This window comes from Xenopus laevis, chromosome 2S (assembly GCF_017654675.1).
Source record: "Xenopus laevis strain J_2021 chromosome 2S, Xenopus_laevis_v10.1, whole genome shotgun sequence".
In the NCBI taxonomy this organism is placed as follows: Eukaryota; Metazoa; Chordata; class Amphibia; order Anura; family Pipidae; genus Xenopus; species Xenopus laevis.
Genome location: NC_054374.1, coordinates 32,991,307 through 33,017,177, shown reverse-complemented (window position 1 = coordinate 33,017,177; position 25,871 = coordinate 32,991,307). Strand labels below are relative to the sequence as shown.

The 25,871-nt window shown below is 38.9% G+C and overlaps 2 long non-coding RNA genes and 1 pseudogene across 2 annotated transcripts; all 3 read right to left on the bottom strand.

Moving 5' to 3' along the window:
- Positions 1–2,915: 2,915 nt before the first annotated feature.
- LOC121400457 lies at positions 2,916–5,072 on the bottom strand. Its single transcript, XR_005965752.1, has 3 exons — positions 4,867–5,072; positions 4,404–4,516; positions 2,916–3,355 (listed from the first exon to the last, which is right to left on the bottom strand). It is a non-coding gene; the product is annotated as an uncharacterized LOC121400457 (long non-coding RNA).
- A 4,191-nt stretch (positions 5,073–9,263) lies between these two features.
- On the bottom strand, positions 9,264–13,322 carry LOC121400335. The gene is made up of 3 exons (XR_005965678.1): positions 13,148–13,322; positions 10,054–10,201; positions 9,264–9,393 (listed from the first exon to the last, which is right to left on the bottom strand). It is a non-coding gene; the product is annotated as an uncharacterized LOC121400335 (long non-coding RNA).
- Positions 13,323–18,631: 5,309 nt separating this feature from the next.
- Positions 18,632–25,476, bottom strand: LOC121400743 (annotated as a pseudogene).
- Positions 25,477–25,871: the final 395 nt, after the last annotated feature.

Sequence of the window (25,871 nt, the reverse complement as noted above, 5' to 3'; positions counted from 1 at the left end):
GGAAGTGGGACAGTTACATGTAGTCGTGTTACGCTGACGCATGACACGCAACAAGATCTGTCCAGCCAGCTGTCATTTCCGATGAGGTGACCGGGTCCCCTCCACTACTGCAGGACCTCCGGTGCCATTTGCCAGGCTGAGTTGCAGAGTGAAGGGCAGGTGTGCGGGCTGTTAAACGGGTGGGTGGGCTGTCAAACGGGTGGGTGGGCCTGGAGCTAGTGGGGACAGTGGTACAACTCACACAGCGGCTGGCACATGATGCATTGCGCCACCAATGGAATTAGAGGGCCTCCTATGATTGTGTCAGAACAACATGAAACGCGCAAGGCTTCAGATGATTGTCCAATAAAGTATTTTCCATTTTATTACTTTTGGTCTGACCTGGTAATATGGTTCCCAGTGTGCCATATGCCCTTTATTTTGTGTTGCTAAACGAACAGAGTTAAGAGGCCGGGCCAGAGTTAGAGGTAGAAGAGGTATGTACCTAGGGTCCCAGCACCCCCCACCACAACCACTGGGTAAATAGTAAAATAATACAACTTGTTTCTAAGAAATATACATTCCTATTGTAAATTAATTATCCCCCACTATAAATATGTGGTTTTACTGTTTATGGCAGGTGAGTGGTAAAGTACAAAGCACACTTGCTGTAGAAAGCAAAGGTCAGTGCTAGTTCTGTGCGTATCTAACAATTATTAGCTAGAGTTAACCGACTAGCAACAAATCATTTCTTGTTACATTATTTTCTAGCTCTAAAGCTGTGCTACCTTGTGTTTTAGAGCACCATTGTTAGGTGTAATATTACTGTTTGTTGTGGGTTTTACATACCTTGTTGTTGAGAAATGTGCACAATTTCTGGGTCGGTAAGGCATCTTAAAAGTCAAAATACCACTTTCCCCTTTATTCTAAGATGACTAGGGTTCAGATAGCTTTATAGCATTACTATATTTCCGGTATGGAAATTATACTTATAATAACTATTAAAGTATAAAAAGTATTTGGTCAGGACATTAATGTTCAAAAGTACAGATTCATCCAGAAATGTCCATGTGTGGATTTTTTGCAATATTCACCAAGGTGAATTCAATACATTGACAATATTAAAACATTCTGTTCATTAAACTTTACATTCATAAAATAATCCTCCATTCGCAGCAATTCCAGCTTTGCAAACTATAGCATTTAATATGGGGAAATTTCATCCTACACCTTCTGTAGCTCTTCCCAAATGTGCAACTGACCTTTTTCTCTGACTTTAGTCGGACACTATGGGGCAAATTCACTAAAGGGCAAAGTGATTAAGCTGGTGAAAAATCGCTAGTGAAGGAGATAGACTCTAACACTACTTCGCACTCTAACGCCAAGTGAATTTTTGCTCTGGCGAATGGATGTAACTACGCAAATTCACTAATATGCGGATTTTACTGAACGTTACTTATTGCGCCAGACTTGCCTTCGCCACCTCAGACCAGGCAAAGTGCAATAGTAGATAGGACTGCCTCAAAAAAAAAATTGAAAATGTTTCTAAGTCCCAAAAAACACTGGCGACTTTCAGTTTTTTAGGGTGATAGGCTGCAAAAGAGCGTAATTTTTTTAGGGTACCCAGCTTCCTCCCTACATTTCCTAACATATGGCACATAAACTATACACTGGGCTCATGTGTAGGGCAATATAACAACTTTCATTAAGGTTCCCTGGGTTTGTGTAGTGTAATTTATTTCCTGCAACATATATTTAAATATAACTTCCCGCCGTATGCAAATTAGCCAACGATATGCACCTTCGCTTTGCTTCCCGAATTAACGCTAGTGAAAATTTGGCATCGTTCGGCGCCATGGAAGCAACTTCACATTTTAATGAATTAGCGCTGTGCTGGCGAATTTTCGCCTGGCGATGTGAGCCAGCGGAGGTTAGCGAATTTGCCCCTATCTCTTGATAGTGTTGTGGTCTGGTGATTGTGCTGGCCAGCCCATCAAATACAGTATCTGGTCTAACTGTTTCTTTCCAAATAGGTTTTGCATAAATAAGAATTGTTGTCCTGTTTCTTGGTGACAAGGGCAGACCATAATATGACATTGTAAAAAAATCCACATTTATGGGTGATTACAAACCTTTAAATGCCAGCACCGAGGGCAGCTAGTGGTCAACCCAGATCTCACCCTAAACTTCAAACTGGACTTTCATGTTTAATAGAGAAAAAGGCATTACCCCCAAATCTCATTTTAACTGGCCTTCAGTATGGGCTCTCATAGACATGCCAGCCTCGCTCTTTGTGAACCACTTATCTAAGAATTACCAAACAAAATACATGTATGGGACCTGTTATCCAGAATGCTTGGGACCTGGGGTTTTCCGGATAAAGGGTCTTTCCTTAATTTGTATCTTCATTTTCATACTAGAAAATCATTTAAACATTAAATAACACAATTAGGCTGGTTTTGCTTCCAATAAGGATTAATTAATTATATTGTAGTTTGGAGCAACTGTTTTATTATTACTGAGAAACAGGAAATCATTTTTAAAAATGTGGATTATTTGATTGTAATGGAGCCTTTCCGTAAGTCGGCTCTTTCTGGATAACTGGTTCCCGGATAACAGATCCTATACCTGCACAAAAACCAGTAAATAATTTTCTAGAGAAATTTGCTTTTCTTTTGTGTTCATTCCATTTCTACAGTTTTTAAATACTGCATGGCTGGGAAGTAAGGGCGGGGCTCCCCCTGCTGTTCATAAGTATGATTGTTTCCCTGCTCAGCAGTTAGGGACCGTCTGAGAATTCCTATCCACAGCAGTAAATGAAGGGAGAATTTCACTGCATACAGTCAGGTTTTTTATAAAAATGGTACACATTTTTTAATTTAAGTATATTAATTTTTCATTAAAGAAAGTAAAAATGGGATTTTATTTTTTTGCCTTTACATGCCCTTTAAAGCCATATAAAAACCACGTTTGTAATGTTTCTATTTCAATACATTTTTATTTACGTGTCGTACAAACATCAATGCAAATGTCAATTAACAATTATAATACAATTGAGAAGATTTTGCATGTACAGTATATCATTTAACACACATCTTATTTCTTTTGGTTTGTGTTAGAAACAGTAATCAACAACCGTCTTGTACAATGAAAGAAAAAAGAAAATTGTAATGTTTCTATGTGACTAGCCTTAACCAGTTGACTACATTTATTATGCACGGTAACCAGGAATATGAGAGTTGACTGGCAATAAATCCAGAATTTATTACCTGGTTTACTACATCGTCAGCAGCTCCAAGTTCCCTCAGCCAATTAACAAGCTCTTGGTCTGTGGCTTGGTCATGTGACGCATAAGGTACAGTTGTCTGTGGAATATCTTAGGGAAGAATTGCAGAATCGTTAGGCCAGACTTATCCATGAACAGTTAAAAGTGATATTATCTTCCCCTGCAATAAAGTCTAAGAGCAACACAAGCTTGATATTCACAGAATCCATAGTCTGAGCACAACCTTAGTTTTCTCTTAGCGGAGAGTTGTTCTGTATAATAAACCTAATCATGCAGAATATATTATATTTATTTTTCTAAAATCTATGGATGAGGTTTGATTGTTCTGATGAGAAATAATATGGCAGCTGCCTTTAGGCAATAAACATGGATATGCTGATAATGGGAAGTATAACAAATATTAGGATGTTTTACTGACCATTTATAGAAAGCAGAGGTTGTAAGTCCAACATATAAATATTCCTGAAGTCTAGGATCACATGGGTAATTTTTTTAGGTTTATTTTAGCCAGTGAATGAATTGAGGGTCAGCACACATGAGTAAAGGTGGCCATAGACACACAGATAATATCGTACAAAAAGGATTATCGTACGTTATTCGGTGTGTGTATGATGGGAAAAGAGCCGATATCAGCAGAAGACTTGGATATCGGTCGGCTCGTCGATCGGGCTGGACGGAAAATTTGGATCGGGTGCCAAATATCAGCCATTGTTAGTGCTGAATTGTCAGATACAGGTAAAATTTTATTGTTTCTACCTGTATATCGGACGATTCAGCTCTACACGTGTGTATTGAAATGAACGATCTTTCTTGGAAAGATATTTTCCAAGAAAGATCGTAATTGTTACGTCTATGGCCACCTTAAGTGTCAGATGAGCAACTTATGATGAGGCAGTTTGCACCTCAGTGCAATGAATAACATTAAATAAGGTGACATGATGTTCCGCATCCCCTCCTGGTCTGGTAAGAAGAATAGTTCTATGATGAGCTAAAATAGTGCACCTGCGGGGTAAATATTCTGTTTGCAAGAATCTGCTATTAATAAATTACTTTAAAGTCACAGGATTTTGCAGTAAATCACGTAAAAGCAATATATAACCCGCCCCTTCTAAATTGTATAAAAGGAAAGCATTCTTACCAATTGGACTTGATTTGCTGTGTAGAAGATGTAAGTCATGATTCCTCTGTTCCAAACACTGTTTTAAAACCAGCTGGTATTCCCTTTCCTTTTGCACCAGCTCTTCCAGCAATCTTTAGATAAAAAAAAGTGATATTGGAAGTAAACAAAACTAAAGCGAGGCCTTTTAATTTTCGACATCTTAAACTAGGAGTGAAGTACTAGGCCCCTGGATGCCTCTGAGTACCTTAGTGCTGGGATGTATCACCTGCTGAGCCAATTGCTAGTCCAGAGCTTCTCACTGTCACAGAATGCCCGTAATAATACTCATACTCACTTCTTCTTCATAATTGGGTTGGGAAAGGTTTAAATGGCCCTTTTGCTGAACATGTACATTTTAACTTCTGTTTCATTTCTGATGGGACTATAACGTTCCTAGTCCATGTGCCATACATAGACACATTTCTGTTTGATGATATTTTACCTGTTAGTTTCTTGCCGCAGTTTGCCCAGCTGCAGGTTGTTTTGTTGGCTCTGGATTTCATGGGAAACTACTGAGCTAAGGGTGCTGACGCCGGATGTTATCACCACTTCCTCTGTGCCATTTTGCACCACTGGTTGGTAATCTTCATCCTCCACTTCTTTGTCCACTCCTTCACTCTCGGAGGCAGGTCCCAAATGAGCTTGAAGCTCTGGAAATAGAAGTCAATGGATTACCTCAAAAGATCTGTTAATGGGGATATGAGCCCTTTTGTGACTCCCCTTATGTCAAACACATGGCCAGTTTGCAATGTGTCACTTGCTCCCCCTACACATTCACATGAATCTAGATGTCTGAAATCATCATGAAAAACCCTGTCTGGGAAACTGGGAGACATTTGCTACAGAAAACCCTGCTCATATTTAACATAGATTTGTGTTGTTCCTTAAAGGGGTAACTATCTCGAAAATCAATATTTAATATAAGATTCCTCATACTGAAGTAAGAAACTTTCTAATTACAATCAATTAAATATTCTGTACGGTTTAGGAAATAATCTCGTTTATATTCACTATTCCTCTCTCAGCATCTGTTTCTCTACATTTTGTCTTCATGCAGCAGTTGGGTGTCAGATAAATGATCTAATATATCTTATAGGGGGGCTCCCTTTCCTAGCAGATGTATTAGAGCTCACTCAAATAACTGATTCCAGTACAAACAAAATAACTGCCTTTTGCACAAATTCTGCATGTAGAGAGACATGATGTCTGGTGATTTTAATAGCGTGAGCTCTAATAAGTCTTCTAGGCAAAAGGACCCCCCCTATAAGATATAGATTCATTTATTCAAAAATGTGCACGACATGTTTCGAGCCTAGTGGCTCTTCCTCAGGTGCTTATACAAATGCTGTGGGTAACCCAAACCCTTTTAAAACACATCAAAACAAACAAGATGGTCCATTCCACACTGGCTAGACACATTCAGGTACATTGTAACACAATTATTTTTCCTTACAGAGCACTGCCCCCTTCAGGCCTACTCCGATACTGCACCACAGATTAAAGTACAATTACATGTTACAGTAATCATTATACATTTAGGTAGTTGCCTACCTTTCAAGTAAACAGTCCATGTTGTATCTTTAACAAGCTGAAAGGACAAAAAGTATACATTAGTTTTTACAGAAAACATTTAAAGCTTAGTGCATCATTTAATCCCAACGGTTCAAGTGTGTTCAATGTATCTATCCATTTAGCCTCACGTTGAAGTAACAATTTCTTTCTATCCCCACCCCTAGTTGGAACAGGTATTTCTTCTAGTACTTGCCACCTTAGGCTCGCACTGTTGTGCTTATTGTCAAAAAAGTGTTTACCTACTGGCGTATGGGTTTTAGATTCATTCGGATCATAATTAGTTATAGACCTTTTGTGTTCACCGAACCTTACACGTACTTTTCTGGAAGTCTGGCCTACATACATCTTGCCACATGGACATTTCAGGCCATAAATAACAAAATCACTGTTACATGTAGCATACTGTTTCACTTTAATTTTGTTACCTTGTAGAGGATGTCATTCATCTGACACCCAACTCCTGAATGAAGACAGAATGAGGAGAAACAGATGCTGAGAAGAGGAATAGTGAAGATAAACTTGATTATTTCAGAAACAGTACAGAATTTTTAATTGATTGTATTTAGAAAGTTATCTATTTCAGTATGCTGAAGCGAAGATTAAATTTTCATTTTCAGGATAGTTCCCCTTTAAATAATCCTCAACCTTGACTAATCTAAATATTCAGAAAATAAAGTACCATACATACCATCAAACAATACCACAGCTATAGCTTCCCCTTAACGATTGAAAATTATTTCGTTTTGCGCCGTGGCCTTAAAAATCAATTATTCCCGTGAGTGCACTGTGGGCCGAAAAGTACTTACCAGGGATAAGGATGGTAACCGCTGCCTGCACTGCACGGCGTATGATATTGTCCATAGCGAACATCCAATGTGGACGAATTAAGTGATTCCGTAATACCTTGTTGATCTACAGGAATAATGTTGTGGTACAGTTAAATAGTTACATCAAATGGTAAATGTGAAAATGACTGTTAGTCCAGAAATTGCATTTCCACACTTTTCACAAGATCTCCAATCGAGTGGATCTTAACTCAGATTTGGCCACTTATGTTCGAATGATTTTTAAACCTAGCCAACTGATGTCTGTCTGACCCTGTCATATAAGCTGACAACTCAGACTAAAGCTGGCCATAGACGCAAAGATCTGATCGTACGAATCGAGGATTCGTACTATTTTCGGACCGTGTGTGGAGAGTCCCGACAGGTTAGAAGATTTCTGTCGGCTGCTGATAATATCTCTGCGTGTATTGCCGATCGTATGATTTTCAGTAGGAGACTGTCACTAGCTTTGGTCGGACATAACTTTCGTACGATTGCTGTCAGGGGCAGAAAATCATCTGATCTGTTCTTTTGTACTTAATCTGATCTGAATAGTAAGTGGCAGGTCGGGAGATGGGAAAGTCCGATCGTACGTTAATTCGTACGATCGTATCTTTGCGTCTATGGCCAGCTTAAAGGGGCAGAATAGGCAATTTAAATCTGCCTGTGTATGCCCAATTTAACACTTGTTGTAACAACTTCTCCACAGCTTACATAACCCACAATGCATTGCACTGTGATGTTCATTTCTAAGGAACGCGTTTTAGGACATCATCAGGAGAACACACGCTCCAGCATGCGCTCTCGTAAAGAAGAAGAAGGCAGACTCGTCTCTTATTCAACTCACTTATCCGAAAAAAACTGCAGCCACACCTCCGTGCTGCCCACATTTTCTGTTGCAAACTCCACCCCTGTGGCTCATTCCTCAGCCCTCCTTCCTCGGTCCTCAGACCTCCCTCCTCATCCCTCATTACAAAAGCCCTCCGTCCTCAACCCTCCTGCTCAAACCTCAGCTGGTAAGCCAGGCTGATAGCTGAGGATGGAGGGCTGAGAGCTGAGGAGGGAGGGCTTTTGTAATGAGGGCTGAGGAGGGAGGTCTGAGGACCTAGGAGCGAGGGCTGAGGAATGAGCGACTAGGGAGGAGATTGCAACAGCAAATGTGAGGGCTGATAGCTGAGGAGGGAGGGCTAAGAGCTGAGGAGGGAGGGCTTTTGTAATGAGGGCTGAGGAGGGAGGTCTGAGGACCTAGGAGGGAGGGCTGAGGAATGAGAGACTAGGGAGGAGATTGCAACAGCAAATGTGGGCAGCACGGAGGTGTGAGTGCAGTTTCTTCAGATAAGTAAGTAGAATAAGAGACGAGTTTGCATACTTCTTCTCTACGAGAGCTCATGCAGGAGCGTGTGTTCTCCTTATGATGTCTTAAAGTGCGTTCACGTGTGCAGGGAATTGTGGGGTTTGGAGGTTGCAGGCTAAGCACAGATGGCTGTTTATACAAAGTAAAAGTAGTCAGCTCAGCAAAGTAGTCAGACAGATCAGCAGGAGAGCAGGGGGCTAGGCTTAGGGAACTATCAGGAACCATTAAAAATCATGAAAAATCTGCATATTTTTTAACTGATGTATATTGCAAAGTTGCTTGAAATCATGTTTACTTTTCAAAAAGCTTAAGTTATGTTTGTGTGGAGTTCCCCTTTTCTGGGTGACTTACAGCATCTTGGAACCCAAACAGAACAAGCTGAATCTGGTTAATGGATGTGCTATCAAAATCTAAATCCACTTTGAGTTTAGAAATGGTAGAAGCCATGACTCTGTGCTCGGGAGAGCGGATAAACTCTCTTAGGATGCTGATTATTTGCTTGATATGGGTGACTGAGAGCTGCACGTCTTCTGAACTCTGCAAATAGAAGCAATATTTTCCATCATTCGGTTTAGCGGCTGGCATATAAACATCTCTATATAAAAATCACTCAATTTAAAGCTCATTAGCCATTGGGTTGGCTCTCGTTTTCTAGTAAATCAGCAAAACTGAATTCAGACCTTTGAAAGCATGTGACTTTTACATACTGAACAACTGAAAGGGGCATCTGTTGTACTAAATATGCTCAAATACAAACATGCAAAATAGGGTTCGTATTTACTTTGGGGTCACAGTTAAATCTTTTATGTAGTGTTTCTCTGAATCCTATTTTTCATTTAAAAAAATGTTCTTGTAAATCTCCAAAAATATTGCTTTTGTTTTATAAATTTACACTGCACTTTACACATGGTTCAACACTCTTGGTAACTATATGACTCTATAAAACAAGGCACAGTTACAGAAAACATCATTCCATTGCCACCTGCTGACAAACTATTAGGATTACCGATTTCAACTGTACTCATCAAATGGCTGGTTTCTTACCTGCATGAGACATTCCTGAAGGTATGAAGAGACGTTATTCTCTTCTTCATTTAGAATCTTGTAGAGAATTGCACGTCGTTCACTGTCTTTCCGCAGCAGGAACAAGCCAGAGTCTCTTTCCTCTGGTGAAGGAGGATTACTCCGATCCTCTGATACAGAACTGTAATCTGGAACACTATTGGCAAGATAAGCCTTTATCATTAAAAGGGAACTATTGCCAAAATGAAAATTGAACATAAGCTTCAGCATACTGAAATAAGAAACGCTCTAAATACAATCAATTAAAAATTCTGTACTGTTTCTGAAATAATCAAGTTTATCTTCACTATCCGTCTCTCAGATTCTATTTCTATTCATTCTGTCTTCATTCAGGAGTTGGGTGTCAGATAATCATTGACAGTTAGATCCAATATATCTTATAGGGGCTCCTTTTGCCTAGAAGATGTATTAGAGCTCACCCTATTAAGATCACCAGACATCATGTCTCTCTACAAGCAGAATTTGTGCAAAAGGCAGTTATATTGTTAGATTTTGTTTGTAGTGGAATCAGTAATACATCTGCTTGAAAAGGAAGAGTTCCCCTATAAGATAAATTGGATCTAACTGTCAAATATCTGACACCCAACTGCTGCATGAAAAGAGAATGAATTTGAGAAAATTTAAAAAAATATATATATATAAAAAAAAAATATTTTCAAGCCCCGCAAATAGTGGTTGGGATTTGATTCCAGTCCTAAAACAAATCCTGGATTCAGTGCATCCCTCCAACAATATGGAAGCCCTCCATCATTGTGAGGCATAAATACATTGATATGGGTCACATGCTGTTGCTTACCTTAAAAAGTTAGAACTTGAACCTTTGCTGATGGGTAAATCGGAATTTGACCTCTTGGTTTTTTCGAAAAACAGTTCTTGCTTTGCATCAGAGTCAGGGGACACAGATCCATACTCACTACTGCTGCTGCCAGCAAGCTCCCCTGGAACTGGGAGAGGCAGTAAAGTGCTGCGGTTATAATCTAAAATATCGACAAACCCATTGCTTAATAAAAATCCCATAGGAATAAATAGGGTGATTTTTCTCTGTGCTGAGCTCTAATCTCACATTTCTATAAATCTGTCCCTAAGGGAATTTAGAGGGTCCTGAAACATGCTACAATATGGTGGCATCAGGAAGAAATGCTTCCACTTATGGCCCCATTTGATTAAAGGAGAACTAAAGCTTAACCAAAAAAGGAGCTAGAAATGTTGTACATTATGTTTTGAGCTTTTATACCAGCCCACGGCAACCACAGCCCTTTAGCAGATCTGTGTCTTCATAGATGCCCCAGTAGCTCCCCATCTTCTTTTCTGCTGATTCACTGCACATGCTCTGTGCTGCTGTCACTTACTGAGCTTAGGGACCCACTCACAATATACAGTACACATAGAATATAAATGTCACAATATAAGGCTGATTAGTAACTAATACAGATAATTACTACATGGCAGCACAGAAACCAGTGCAACTAGCATGAGAATTTAATAATCAGTCTTGTAGCATAAGTTTATATTACAGACCAACTTCATTTCTGCTTGATAGTTTGTGACGACCCCTAAAATTAGCTTCTCAACAGCTTCTCAGAACCCACTGAGCATGTGAGTGTCCCAGACACTTTCCAAGATGGCGACCCCCTGTGACAAGTTTGAAGTCCTGGATCATTGCTGCTATTGACAAGCTGAAACTTTAGGCTGGTGCCAAACGTCCAGTATATACAATATAGCTTTTTTAATCATATTAATGTTTAGTTCTCCTTTAAACCTCTGTGGGTTGTTGGTCTTGTTCTGGATTAGTATGAATAGTGTATATTATAATCCATGCAAAATGTAATTTAAAAGATCAGGGTATTTCTGGCAGATTTATTTAACATTGCAATGTTTACCTATGTTAAGTGTAAGGCCAATAAATACAGCAAAAGAATGGCTGGAATAAAGCATTCCCTTTGTTTATAATAAACGGGTGAACTTCCTAGACCTGGAAAATTAGATCCTGAGTTATGGCAGAAAACATCTACTTAGTATGACAGAAAGCTATAGTTTCATTATAAGAGTGAGATAACCCATGCTCACTTGTCTTCATACACCAATAGAAATGTTTTCCTTACTGAACTGATGGGGCTCTGGAAACAGTGACAAAAAAACCCTGTTTCTCTTGTGCGTAAAGGCCAATGATCTCAGATTTTCCTGAGAGCAAAATTAAATGAATTCTAATACAGGTATAGGACCTGGGGTTTTCCGGATACGGAATCTTTCTGTAATTTGGATCTTCATACCTAAATTCTACTAGAAAATCATTTAAGCATTAAATAAACACAATAGTCTGGTTTGGCTTCCAATAAGGATTAATTATATCTACAAGCTATTGTTTTATTATTACAGATAAAATTTGGATTATTTGGATCAAATGGAGTCTATGGAAGACAGCATTTCCATAATTCGGAGCATTCTGAATAATGAGTTTCCGGATAATGGATCCCATACCTGTATAACTAGCTCTATATCAGATTTGGGCTATGACCCATTGCATAAGGTGCAGCTTAAAACTCTTTCCATGTGAGACAGGCTTTAATACACTGGTTTGCATTACCGTTTATTAACACAAGCTATTTCATTATTTTGGGCTTAGTTGGACTAAACTTTAGATCAGACAAGATTATACTTTGCTGAGCAAAGTGTGAAAGTGTGCCAAGTTGTTAATTGCCTGGGACCCATTATTTCCATTCCCTCCCATAATTTGCATATGCAAATTAGGATTTGGTTCACCAGGCACAATGATTCCGTCGAATAAAACTTGAAACTTCTCCCATATTTCACTTATGGTGCAAGCATATACCATTCTATCACATCTTTCTTTATCACTGCAACATCCTCCCCTGCTATATGATCAGTTCATCTGGCTAGGAAATTTGTAGAGCAGGCATTCTTCCACCAGGCGAATAAGAGCAAGTTGAAAAAGTTTATTATGTCCAAATATAAAGCCTTACGCGTTTCATGTTGCAAACACTTAGTCCATCTGGCTGTCATAGTAGAATCTATATCAGTACATTACAGGAGGTCCCCAAAACACCCATCTGCACCTCTACACCAACAGATTGAGTTAGTAAGAAAGCTCATATCAGTGTACAGCCAAATTCAAATATTTCCCCTCTTAAATCTATGGTTGCTATATTGCCCAATTTCAGCTTAAAGGGCATGTAAAGGCAAAAAAAATAAAATCCCATTTTTATTTTCTTTAATAAAAAGAAACCTATCTCCAGTATACTTTAATATACTTTAATTTAAAAATGTGTACCATTTTTATAAGAAACCTGACCGTATGCAGTGAAATTCTCCCTTCATTTACTGCTGTGGATAGGAATTGTCAGATGGTCCCTAACTGCTGAGCAGGGAAAAAAATCATACTATGAACATCAGGGGAAGCCCCCGCCTTACTTCCCAGCCATGCAGAACTCAAGCAACTTTGTTTATGACGATCCCTAAGCAGCCCAGACCACACTGAGCATGTGCACAGTCTTAGTCTTGCAAAGATGTTTAACAAAGTTACAAGATGGTGACCCCCCTGTTGCCAACTTTGAAAGCATAAATCATTTGTTTGATTAGGCTTGTGATGCAGTAAGTTCATGTTTATGTTTAGTATACAAAATACAGCATTTCTAGCCTTATTCTATTTTAGACTTTACATGCCCTTTAAGTAGTAACATTGATTCCCTGTATAACAATATGAAGCAGTCAATGGATATGTCTCTGTGGATCTGGCCAGTGCCTTTAGTCACAATAGAACTGCAGGTATCTTGGTATTGTAGGAACATTTGTCTAACAAGTTCAGTGCATTTTCTATTTGTAACCAGCAGGGGGTGCAGAATTATAATGACAGGCAGGACGGTGATTCTTACCTGAAGGTTTGAAAGCAATTTTACTCTTCTTGCCCTTATTTGACTGCTTTAGGAAAGAATCTGTAAGCAGATCAGTTACTGTAGCACGTTTCACAGGATCAGGCTCAAAACAGAGCAGGATGAAAGCTTTGGCTTCTGCTGATAGGGATTCGGGGATTTCAGGATGGATTTTAAACATACCTGCAATAATAAAAAGAGGTTTGTGGGTGCCAGGTGGTGTGTGAGAGATTTAAGACTGATAATGGTTCTTGTGCACAGAGTGATCCAACAGTTGATGATTATATAGAATGCATGGTACGTTTTTCTTACAATAACACATCTAGGGAGTGATTTAATATGTGGAAAGAGTGTGCAAGTTACCATACCTCTTTGCCACCCATGGGATAATTTCCAAGTTTGTGTCATTGCCATAGTTACATATCACTACACACTTCTGTTGTTAAGCTTCTCAGTGCAGCAAATAGGGTCAGTGAGTGCAAATCTGGTCTAGAGCCTGTAGACCACCTCTTCCATTTTACTGACTCGTTCTCCATTTAGATATGTATTTTTGTTACCTCTGCCTTATGTTCTCAATTGGCTTTCCGGTCTTCTTCGACACTTCTTCTCATTACTTTTATTCCTGGCATAGCCACACCACTAGCTTTTTTAGCCTGATCTCCATTGTGAGCCACCACCATTCTTCAGGCCCAGCACCTGGATCTTGACTTAATTCAGGCCTTATCACTCATATGCCAGGCCAAACTATATCCTTTCTGACTATGCCTCCTGTCCAGATCACCTTCTGCCCACACCACCTCCATCACACCCTGACAATTGCTTTGGTAATAAGCTCATTTAAAAATCTCAGCTGTCATTCAAATATTGTCTGCCCCTCCTCTATGCCTAGGACGACAGCGGGCCTAGGGTCCCTGCTATGTAAATCCGTCCCTGAGCGTAATGTGCTCACTGTTAGATCCCCAAATGGATGTAAATAACAATATTACAATTCACATCCATGACAGGGTTCTCGTCTAACCAAGAGCACTTCAATCTCTAATCAAAGGACATATTATAACTTTGGACTCATGTTTTAGGTGGTTGTTTTTAATTCAGTGCATCTGAATTCTACATGCTGCATATACCCTCGTATGCTTACTAGCTGCTGTATTTTATGGGTAAGGGTTTAGTTTTAGTGGTCTTTAGTGTTAGCATTAAAAACATATTTTATTTCATTGTTAACAATTATTATGTGGCAACAACCTAGCATTCCAGTATTGCGAGGAATTTGTCTCTTTATGTACATATGGGGCTGTTAAACCAAAAGTTTGGTTCTTCCTGTATCAACATATTGTTCGAGTCAAGTCTGGGTCCATTTATTTAAGAACAGTATTTCTACTTACCTTCAGCAAATACAAATGATATATTTAGTTTGGGGAAAATGTATGGATTTGCATTTCTTTAGAAGTAGATTGTATCTTAGGATAACATCTGTATGCAGTTCGTTATTACATGATCTTCCTGAATTAGTTATACAGTAGGATGTATATTTCCTAAACAATGGCAACTTACCAAACAGGAGGCTTGAGTTTAAAGAGGCGCTCAGATGCTTGGACTGCTTTCCCAATATCACTAGCCAACATGCTGACTATGAAGAACTGACCAACATCCCAGTAATTGTTCATTTTCTCCAAGCTTCCTTTCCTTCCCAGCAGGCTATTCAGTCGCACACCTTAAACATATTACAACAACAAATAATACTGACTGAGAGGAGTTTGGCACCATGAACTGCATTCTTCATATTCTTACACTAGTGAAAGACATGGCAATTTGATGAAAAGATGCTCATCTACCAGTGGTGTGAAAAACTATTTGCCCCCTTCCTGATTTCTTATTCTTTTGCATGTTTGTCACACTTAAATGTTTCTGCTCATCAAAAACCGTTAACTATTAGTCAAAGATAACATAATTGAACACAAAATGCAGTTTTTAAATGAAGGTTTACGTTATTAAGGGAGAAAAAAAACTCCAAATCTACATGGGCCTGTGTGAAAAAGTAATTGCCCCCTTGTTAAAAAATAACTTAACTGTGGTTTATCACACCTGAGTTCAATTTCAAAGGTTATAAAGCCATTTCCAAAGCTTTGGGACTCCAGCGAACCACAGTGAGAGCCATTATCCACAAATGGGCAAAAACTTGGAACAGTGGTGAACCTTCCCAGGAGTGGACCGGCCGACCAAAATTACCCAAGAGCGCAGAGACAACTCATCCGAGAGGCCACAAAAGACCCCAGGACAACATCTAAAGAACTGCAGGCCTCACTTGCCTCAATTAAGGTCAGTGTTCACTCCACCATATGAAAGAGACTGGGCAAAAACGGCCTGCATGGCAGATTTCCAAGGCGCAAACCACTTTTAAGCAAAAAGAACATTAAGGCTCGTCTCAATTTTGCTAAAAAAACAACTCAATGATTGCCAAGACTTTTGGGAAAATACCTTGTGGACCGTTTAGCAAAAGGGATGTCTAGTCCCCGAATTCATCTCTCCCCAATGGAACAAGCTTAGGTTGTGTTTGAATGACTTTAAAGGAGTGTGAAAATCGTTCCCACAAGTCATAGGCAGACTATAATGGTTTCCTTTTAATCAGTAGAATCACATGCATATATATATATTTATTACAGGGCCCCACAGCAAATAAATTCTAGGGCCCCCTATAATATCCAGAGATTGTCCTTTTTACCAATACATTTTGAAATTGCTCATTATTTAGGGCTTTATGGGGCCCCCATACCTCCTGCCCCCCCCCCCCGCTTCCTCTATAGTTACACTCCTGTATATTGGGATTTGGGAGTTACCATGCAACATGTTGTGCTAAAATCAAATGAAATAGCATCCATAGACTTATATAATGTTTGTTGGCTCTAGAATCAATACATTTTGAACAACGTGTGTCTGGGACACAGGCTTGCACTCAGTAAGGCTTCCCCAATCCATATCCTGCAAAAACGGCTGATATTTGCCTAAATTTTGACTTTATGTAATGTTAAATAGTTTTTATCTCAGGGAAACACCATCTTATCCCCTTTTCAGATCCATATTTACCGCTGCTTCTTTTGCATTCATTGGTTCTCAGGAGTGCTGGGTATTTAATAGGTACTCGTCTGATGAGCTGCAAGAATTCATATACTTTGTACTGTTGAATGCACAGATGCACTATAAAAGTGATCTCATGAATACAGTTTGCTGTGTAGTACTTCTACTATTGATCTAAGATTTTGCTATTGTTTCTTATGCCAAGCCATCTTCTCCTCAATCCCAGGGCTATTGAACACTCTTTACAATATCAAAGGTTGCCTTTTTATGAGTATTGGAAACTTTTTACACTGGTCTCAGTCTTGTTGTCCAATGTCTGAATGCAGAATATTTAGACAAATTTAACTGCTGTTTTTAATGAAACCATGTACATTTGTGTATAAAGACAATTTGTAAATAAAATATTTTTAATCTTTAATGACGCGTTCTGTTTTCTCTGAATGTGTTATATCAGTGGGTAATACCATGGTGCTTTGAACCTAAACCCCCTATGCTACTAAAAGCTGTGACTGTGAGATTACATTAAAAGGGCAGTATAACCCCTTGTATAACAAGAGGGCTTGTGATGAACATACTTTTTGTCTATTGTTTAATTAAGAAAATCTATATCTTTTGGGTATTTGTTGAGCTGAACAGGAAAAGTGAAGCTACTTTATCTTCGGAGGTAACCCCGGAATAATTATCCAGAAAACTCAAGCGACCCAAGAATTGTAGGATAATAGGTCCCATATCTGTACTTTGTTAATACTAAAGACTATTCTACTTAGTCTTATACTAGAATATATATATATTACTATACAATATACCTATATATTACAGGTATGAGACCTATTAACCAGGAATGCTCGGGACCTGGCATTTTTCAGATAACGGACCTTTCTGTAATTTGGATCTTCATACCTTAAGCCTACTAGAAAATCCCTGTAAACACGAAATAAACCAATAGGCTTGATTTGCTTCCAATAAAGGATTAATTATTTTAATAATATCTTAGTTTGGCTCAAGAACAAGGTACTGTTTTATTACTACAGAGACAAACAAAATAATTTATCTAAAAAATTTTATTTTACACTGAACTGTTCTTTAAAGGATAACTAAAGCCTAGCCCCCCCTCCACTGCCTGCTCATTGTCCCCATTTCAAGCTCCCTGTCCACAGCATCTATTCCTTTTAAAAGTCTGCCTGTCTTCTGACTTGCTGTAAATCTGTGAAGTTGCGCAGCAGAGTTCAAAGGCGCCATCTTCTGTCTGTCTCTGATCCTCTTTTGTGTTAGAGCGGGTGGCATGGATCTCAGATTCAACTGTGTTTGTTCATGTCCGATCTTTGCTTCTTCTGCACATGCTCCTGGAAGATCTGCTATCAGCAACTGACAGGAGGATCAGAAGATAAACAGAGCATGGCATTTTTGATCTCTGCTGATCAACTCTGGTTGCAGTAGAGGGGGATAGGGTTTATAAAATAATATTATATGAAACTTCAGTGTGAGTGTGGCGAGAGACAAGCCTTCCAATATTGACAGAAGACATGGGGCCTTTAAAGGAGAAGGAAAGTCTTCTTTCACTTGGGGGTGCCAAATGTTAGGCACCCACAAGTGATTGTATTGACTTACCTGAAACACCAGGCCGGTGCTCCAATCAGCAGAAAACTGCACTGGCCCAGGGTTATACTAGTGAGCACCATGGAGCGATCCTCTTCAGGCTTCTTCTCATGGCTGCGCATGTGCAGTAGAACGAAAAGCCGAATTTTAACTAAAAAGTCGGCTATTTCGTTCAACTGTGCATCAGTTTGCCCGGGAAATTTGAAGAAAGAAGAAGCCATAAGCTGATCGCTCTGTGGTGCTCACTGGTATAACCCGGGTCGGTGCAGTTTTCTGCTGATAGGAAGCACCGGCCTGGGGTTTCAGGTAAGGAAATACAATCACTTGGTGGTGCCTAACATTTGGCACCCCCAAGTGCCTGATGACTTTCCTTCTCCTTTAAAGGCACAAAAACATTGGTCACTGTTACTGGGGTATCGTCAGATAAAGGTAGAATTCTATAGTTTCTTCCTGTATATCAGATGGTTCAGCTCTAACAATGAACGATCTTTCCTGCGATCAATGGTTGGAGGAAAGATTGTAATTGTTCCGTCTATGACCACCTTTAGGCAGCAGTTTCACTGGATGTGCCAGTATCAAACTACTTATTTGCTATTGGCCACACAGACTCCTGATTTATGTCCTCTTATTGAACAGCAATGTAGAAGTGTAGTTATCCCTAAAATTATGCATAACCTACGACAAGAAAGCTACCCTCCAATTATGGCAGAACTACAAGCATAAATAAGGCTCATCCTAAAGGAGTGCAAACAGGTAAGAACAGGAGGCGGTATAGTGCCCGTGATAGTATTTATAGATGAGTGACAGCACTGATGCATGTATAAATACAGCATTTATTCTTCTAGTCTATCTTTAAACAACTCTTCTATCGCTTTAAACAACTCTGACCCCTAAACAACCATTGATGTCAACGGGCAAATAATATTTCTGCATCTCATACTGTTGCCAGTGGGAAGCAATCTGTTCTCCAGGAAATCAAACTAAGTAGCTTGTTGTGCAGTTAAAATAAAGTTAATGGAGTAAAGGTGATGGCATTACACTCTCGTCCAGAGACAGTCCTTGGCTCCATCTATAAAGTTTCTCTGCCTCTTCATCCCAGTCTTCGTCTGAAATATGCACTTCATCCCCAGCATCAACTCTTTCTGAGAACTGGTGCCTGTTCTCTTCTGTAGTGTCGTCCATGGTTTCCTATAATGAAGGAAGAACTGCAATTAGCGTTCATGATATAAATATTGTGCACCAACAGTGGCAGAAGAGTTAGTTTGGTTTCACAAACACTACACCATAAAGAAGAAGTTATACAGTAGCTTTCTAGTTTATAAATGAATAAGATTTTATTTATACATTAAGTTTTTTGCTAACTAACTATATTAGAAACATTTTTTATTTTGCACAGCCTATTTACCCAGTTTTTATTTTTACACTGATGTGCTTATGGATTTAAAAAAAATATTTATAATAATATTATATAATATATTATATATATATATATATATATATATATATATATATATATATATATATATACAGTATATATACAGGGATTTGATGGACTGTTTTTCTCCTGATGAAGATCCCTGTGGGATATCAGAACGTTGAGTCCAATAAAGATTTTTTGTTTTTGCAACAAGTACCTGTGAGTGCCGCATCCTGCTTCATGTTGGCACCCGGGCAAAAACCTATTCAACGGTGTGCACCTTGAATTCAACGGTTGCACTGTTTGATTCCTGACGAAATCACTGCGGGGGACCAAAACGTTGAGCAAAATAAACCTTTGGAAGATTGATTCAGCAAGTCCTGTGAGCAGGTCCGGACTGAGAATTAAAATAGGCCCTGGCATTTCAGGTAAACAGAGGCCCAAACAGACCCCACCGGCCCACTAAATAGCGACTTTCGATGGGACCTTATAGCAGCCCCACTGGCATTTGCCATAACCCACCGTTCTTCTGCATTGCTTGTGTTATTTCTTAGCTCAGGCACCCAGGTGAAACAACTGTCTATGACTCTATGGTGTGCACCTTATGTATGTGTCTCTCTCTCTCTCTCTCTCTACATATATATGTATTATACCATCGGCGTCCGCACATGCTCTGCAATTAGTCTCCGCTTCCCGGGTGCTGTGTCAAAGTTCACTCCGGTTCTTTCTTTAAATATTTATTCAGTATAATTGGTGCATAGTTCAAGCATTATATATGTGTATATATATATATATATATATATATATATTATATATTATAGTGTATATATATATATATATATATATATATATATATATATATATATATATATATATATATACATATACATTTTCAACACATTTTTAACAAAGGTGTATTTTGGTACATGATGCTCCTTTAGTTAGCCAAATCTCTCACTTCTGTTTAAGTGTACGTATTTGCTTATACTTACATTGGTTTCATTTCTAATGCTGTATAGTCTCTTCATTTTTACTGCCTTCAGCCGAGCCTTGTGAGAACGTCGTGCTGAGTGCCACAGAAATGATGGACGCTGGGGTGTTTTGTTGGAAGAAGACACTGGTGATGGTGGTGGGACAGGAGATTTGGAACAAAGTGCCACAGAGCATACTTACTACATTAGGACACTGTAATGGATTTCAATGGACTTTAGATATTTTAAGTGACAATATTCATTTATTAAAAATGTTCAGTGTTTTAAAGTTATTTGTAAATACACTTGTTATTGAAAGCAGCACTTGCTTAACTCTTAGTTGTTACTTTTTAAACAATGTTGCAAAATTCTTAGGGGTAAATTTACTAAAAATTTGTCAGCGTTACGTCATTTTGTCACTTTCGCCAATTTACTAACAGGCGTTGGCGTAAATTCCCTAGCAAAGGAGATAAACTTCGCACTCAGGTGAATTTTTCGCTCTGGCGAATGGACGTAACTACGCTCATTCACTAAGATGCGGTTCCTGAACGTTACCTCTTGCGCCAGACTTGCCTTCACCACCTCAGACCAGGTGAAGTGCAATAGAGTAGGTAGGAGTTTGTAAAAAAAAAAAAACCCTCCCCCCCCTACATTTGATAACATATGGCACCCAAACTATACTGTGGGCTCATGTGTAGGCATTATAACAACCTATATAATTTTATTATGGTTCCCTGGCCTTGTGTAGTGTAATGTATTTGCTGCAGCATATAAGTCCATTGTACTTTAACTGCACGCCATATGCAAATTAGCCAATGGTAGCGCAACTTCGAACTGCTTATCGTATTTTCGCTAGCGCAACTTCACTAGCGTTCGGTACCCTGGGCACCACTTCGGATCTTTGTGAATTAGTGTTGCGATGTGCGCAAAGCCAGCGCTGGTGAATTTCCACAGGTAAGTACATTTGCCCCTTAGTTCCCCAGCAAAGACAGGTCTGTTAATCAGCTGCCTTGTCTTACATTGTATCAACATTCTGAGCCAGCAGGGCAGAGAACAGAAAGGGACAAACACTGCTTTCAACAGCAACATATATACAAATAAATTAAAAAACCATAGACAATGTGTAATTAATGGAAATTGCAAAGTTACTAAGATTTATGTTTTTATGTTATTAGGCAAAATTTTATTTTGGGGTTGATTTGCCCTTTAAGAGACAAGTGCTATGGTGTTAACAAAAGAGTACCAGGGATTAAAACTAGCAAATTGTTGAGGAAACACTGAGCAGTTATATCAACTGATGGCCATCCGATACCCAAGCATTGATTACATCACAGCAATTGGTATCAACAACATAGTCACTTTCAAGACTCACATATATATACGGATTGTATTGAGCAATATGTCCAATCTGTACAATTCTAAGCAGACCCAGGTTATTCAAAACTTTACAGATGGGTAGATGTCAACCATTTTAATTAAAAATTGCTCCAATTGGCCGTCATTACCTGCTCATTGTTCCCAACTTGAAGGAAAAACAAACGGGTAACCTAAAAAAAACCATACCCCCTTCCCTTCGTAGACCCCCCTCCCTCCTCCCCCCAGCCTAGGTGGTAACCGGGGCAAATGCCCCTAACTTTTTACCTACCCCTCAGTGCAGATTCTGTCCCCCGCAGTTCGCGGCAGCCATCTTCTTTTCTTCGTTAAACTTCGGAAGCAGACCTTCGCTTTTGGCGCATGTGCAGTTGTTCTGTTCCAGAACAACTGCGAATGCGCCGAAAGTCACGAAAATTTCTGCATGCACAGTTGTTCAGGACCGGAAAATTACTCCAACTGCACATGCGCCGAAAACGAAGGTCTACTTCCCAAGTTTAACGGAGAAAAGAAGACGGCTGCCGTAAACTGCATCTGCACCGAGGAGTAAATAAAAAGTTAGGGGCATTTGCCTCGGGTACCACCTAGGCTGGGGGAGGAGGGAGGGGGGTCTACAAAGGGAAGGGGGTAGGGTTTTTTTATGTTACGGTTTTGTTTCTCCTTTAATGTTTGCTTGATGTTCACTCTTTAAAAAGTATTTTTCACAATCGAAGAAAAGAAAACGCAATAACCTTGGACTGTGTGATAGCGCTAAGCTGCGCATTTGCAGATCTTCAGTACCAGGCACCTGCAAAAGTAATTTCAGTTCTCCTTTCAGTCTCTCTGACAGGGCCCCAGACTTGCGTATTCCACTATATCATACATAATTGTCGTCCTGGGCATATTTTTCAGCGACGGTCTTCTCCAGCAGTTATCACGGCCTCCGAGATATGCTGGAGTCTCGTCAAGGTGACTTTTGTACTAAAGTGTCAGAAAGACAAAGACATGTAAAGTAGCACAGACTCCAAATTGTGTCCTCTAATTCTTGTTTCTAATGATAGAAATCAGGGTACGCCTTAAATATTTTTATTTCCAATATTTATTGGTTAACATTCCCATTTTCTGTAATATTTCATTTTAAAGAAATGCTGACACAAATAATCATATTTTCTAAATGATTGTTTTTTCAGATCACTACATTTTCTGGGATATAGCAGCCTGAAGAATATACTTTGCAGAATAATCTATTTTCAAGTGGCTGTAAAAATGAATCAATAAAATGCTACTAAGCAGCATTAAAAATAGGGTACAGTTTGCATTTAAGGAGCACCGTGCCATACACAGAACCAGACATGTTTGGAGGGCTGAATAATGGAATGTGCTGCACAAAAGGATGGGGACCATTTGTCTCCCCAGAAATATCATCTGTATTGGTGCATTGTTTGCAGCCATTCTTGCAATTTGGTGGTAGGCTATGCAGTAAAATTGCAGAGCTTTATACATTGAATGATATGACCCTCAGTCCCAATGCCCACCTTCTGCACTTCTATGATTCTCATCTATGACTCTCTCTTCCGTTTAAAGACATATAGTAATTATGTTTTACACCTGGAATTATACAATAGCTCTGCTCATCATCCTCATACCCAGCCAGACATGCTTCATATTTTGTATACTGGATAGAAGCACCCTTTAATTAGAGTCCTTACAGAGAAATATCCCAACACTGTGTTTTGAGAGGATGGAGCGTGCATAGCTCCTGTGCAAATTCCCATGTTTACCAACTGATCATACCCTTCTCCGCTAAGTGTCGAATAATTGGCCCATTAAAAGGAAAAAATGGTGAGGATGTAAAAATCTGCAGACTAATTTCAAATCTGGCAGATCATTATTGTTGAAATAAACAGATTTAAACCTTTGTACCCATTGAAAAGCTGTATCTTAAAACCCAAATTAAATGTATGTAAAGTAAAGATAGCCCTACATCAGTGATCCTTAACCAGTAACATGTTGCTCTCCAACCCCTTGGATGTTGCCCCAGTGGCCTCAAAGCAGGTGCTTATTTTTGAATTCCAGGCTTTGAGACAAGTTTTAGTTTCATAAAAACTTGGTGCACTGCCAAACAGAGCCTCAATGTAGGTTTACAATCCACATAGGGCTACTAAATGACCAATCACAGCACTTATTTGGCACCCCAAGAACATTTTTCATGTTAGTGTTGCTCCCCAACTCCTTTTACTTCTGAATGTTGCTCACAGGGTTCAAAAAGTTGGGGATTCCTGCCCTACATAAAGGAAAATGGTCAGATGTTTGGCCTTAATACCTAATAACTGCAATAGGTATAGCCATTGCTATGAATATAGGCCATTCTGACAAAGGGTCCAATAGCCATTGAGCCAGTGTGAGTTTTGAGTTGTAGGGGCATTCTCTGCAACTGGGCCACATCTTCGACAAATTTTGCGTGACACATGTTTCAGTTCATCAATCAAAGAATGGATCAATTCAATGTGGCTATCCACCATGTGGTTCAATCATTCCATGATGAGCCTATCTGGTCACCTTCCAGTAGCAAATATTCCTTTTCATTTTACAAGAAATGCCTTACTTTAACATAGTCCTTTAACAGTAGCCACGTCCACCATATCTGTGATTTTATGTTTCTGGTACTCCAGTTCATCGTAAATCATTTGATCATAATATGCTCTGGGCCCATCAACTTGCAGGCGTCAGCTGCAGCCTGACAGATACAGAAAGATAAATACATTATCAGAGGAAAACCCAAGAAAATTCTTGCATTTCAGACATTTTCCCAAAACAATAACATTATTTTAAGCTAACAACTTAATAGGGTAAGTTTGCCTTTGATAAAAATTTTGTATGCTACACTGGTGTCTATAAAAAGGGCAGCCAAGTTGGAGTTTTACTTTAAAATGTATAATGAAGCAATAGAATTCTTAATGAATCAGATGAAAATTAAGCGTAGGACTGGCCAGATATGGGATGACTTTGACGTAGTTGGCCAGCTTAAATATATTGCAATATATGGACAAACAATCCCAGTTTTGGTTAAAGGGTAAGGCATTTTTCAGTAGCAGTATGCACAAAATGTCTCTGTCTTAAATATATTGATAATGGCTTGAGTCCAGAGGACTCTTGTATTGTCTATGTCTAATATATATATATATATAAATATATATATATATATATATATATATATATAATTATAATATATTATATATATATATAGACACACATATACATATATAGGGCTATTCCAAACAACTCTTTAATTTGTCCTCATTTGTAATTGCTAATTATTTGCTTTCTATTATGCCTCTTCCTCTCAGGGGTACTGATCCCAGCAACCAAAATAATGTTGACGTGAGGTTTTAATTTAATGATCACTTATTTGTGTTGGTTTTTTTTCTAATTAAGCTATCCAGCATTTATCTTCTATTCTGTTTCTAGGGAAATGCATTCATGGCAACCATATAGCAGTTACGTCAAGAAGTCTGATAGATCATATACAGCAATATAAGATAATTAAAAAAAAAACAAAAAACCCAGAGGCATATAGTCCACTGCCTACAACATACTAGAAGTTAATTTTAAGGCAAACTACCTCTTTACACTGAGACTAATGTAACTGGCAGCATAAAGCCCCTGATGAAAACCTACAGCTACTCTGTAACACTATGAAGACTTAACATTAGACTATGGCTTTTGCGTGTCATTATGTATAGTTATTGAAACTGATGAGATTAAAGAATGCACCAAATTTAAATGACAGAAAGTATAATGTACCTCATGGATGGATGAAGAATTCGCTTGCCACATATGTATCGGTTCCCAAAGGCACCTGAGCGGTGGAAGATCTTAAAGACAATAAAAGGTGGAAACTCCTGCCCAGCAAATCTGCAATTGAAAATAAGACCATTTGTTTAAAAGATGGGAGATATGTTTAGAGAGCCTGGTGCAAAACTTCAGTTTCTACCTACCCCAAAAACTAAGCTAGTTTTAGGCCAGCTTTCAGATGAGTTTTTGTTTTTTTTGTTTTTTTTAGAAATGGGTTAATGCCCCCTTCTAGAGTTAGGCCACTGGGAGAGGGTTAAAAGTTTAATTTGATAAACAACTGTAATGGAATAGAGAATCTCCAGTCCAGTGTATTTTGCTGAGAATTTGAAATCAGCTAAAAGGTTATTTAGCATCTATCTGTATGGCTACATTATATAAACACTATTATATTCTCCTGGGCTGGTCCTGAACTTCACTTTTCAGCTATTTATGTAGGAGACAAATCTTGCATTTTTTTTTAAAGAAA